This window comes from Colobus angolensis, unplaced genomic scaffold (assembly GCF_000951035.1).
Source record: "Colobus angolensis palliatus isolate OR3802 unplaced genomic scaffold, Cang.pa_1.0 Scaffold11, whole genome shotgun sequence".
Taxonomy (NCBI): Eukaryota; Metazoa; Chordata; class Mammalia; order Primates; family Cercopithecidae; genus Colobus; species Colobus angolensis.
The window spans coordinates 4,151,704-4,153,360 of NW_012112030.1; positions in this window are offsets into that span (position 1 = coordinate 4,151,704).

The following is a 1,657-nucleotide window of genomic DNA, read 5'->3' on the forward strand; positions in this document are numbered from 1 at the left end:
TGTTAGCCAGGATGGTCTCGATCTCCTGACCTCGTGATCCGCCCGTCTCGGCCTCCCAAAGTGCTGGGATTACAGGCTTGATCCGCCGCGCCCGGCCGCACAGTAGGATTTCTAAAGTGCTCTTTTGTAGCCTTTGGAAGAGTTCTTTACTAGGGCAACTTGTTAGTTCATAAACAGCTCATATCTACATCAAAATGTTAGTATCTTCTCAGGATGCACCTAAATCTGCAAAATAATTTTTAGAATTACTCTCCACAGGCTGAGGTATTTTCCCACAGCATGGTGCTCCCATGAGCTTAGATTTCAGACCAATTCAAGTGGGTTAAATATTCTTGGCAAAAGTTATTTTTAGTATCAACTCCTGAATCTGGTTTCCTTTGATTACATTAGCCAACTTCTCTCTTTTTGAACAGTGTCTCCGTGGTGCATTGCTGCTGTGATATTTGCCTTCCTTTATATAATCACGCTGGTAATAGTTGCAGCTATGGTAGCTAAGAGTAAGTATTTTTTAGAGCAATTTCATTAATTTTTTAATTACTAAAATATAATTTTAAATAGCCTTTAAATTTGCTTCTAAGGTTTTCATCAAGATATTTTTCTCATTTGTTATTTTAGTTATTTAAGAGTAATTTCATCAATTCAGTGTTTTGAGTTATCAGCAATGTCATAGGCCCAGGTGTCCTCATCAAAAGATGTTAGTAGATAGCTGAGTATTTTGACAGAAACGGAAAATAGTACCAGTATTCTATATTTTATTATATTGTTATTGACATTAGATTCATAAGCTGTGAGATGTAATAAAATGTGAAAATGTTTATAGATATTATTGGTTTGGCAGTTAAAAGTTAACTTATTATGATATCAAGTTCAGATCATTTGAAAGAGCAATTTAATAGAGCAATAGAAGATGGTGGGTAGAGAATCATCAAAAAATGAAAGAAAATGATCAAGATATCAAACTGAGTCTGCATATTGCTTGCACTAAATTTGTCTTAATATTATAGAATATATAGTCTTTTAAAATAATAAATTTATAAAATATTCCATACTATAAGAAAACTAGAAACATGAAGTTCTTTTAATACAGAAAGTTAAGATGAATTTGATTCATTAAAAAAGAAAAACAACCCAAAACATATGGAGGCATAAATAGATATAAAGCAATTCTAATGTCAAAGTGAACTATACTAGTACAGAAAAAAATATGTAACTTTTAGTAATAAACATAAACTTTTTTGAAATGTATGATTTCCTGTGAAGATACATACTATGATAAAATGACCCAGGAAAAAAGAGACAATTTGAATAAATATTACTATATACTGCAGAAAAAATAAGTAAGTTAATCAAAGATGTGCCTCCAAATAAATACCTGGCTGATAAGTTTTAAAGAATGAATTTGAGGTTGAGCGTGGTGGCTCACGCCTGTAATCCCAAGACATTGAGAAGCTGAGGCAGGAAGATCACCTGAGGTCAGGAGTTCGAGACCAGTCTGGCCAACATGGTGAAACCATGTCTCTACTAAAGATAGAAAAATTAGCTAGGCATGATGGCAGCCGCCTGTAATCCCAGCTACTCGGGAGGCTGAGGCAGGAGAATTGCCTGAACCTGGGAGGTGGAGGTTGCGGTGAGCCGAAATCACACCCCTGCACTCCAG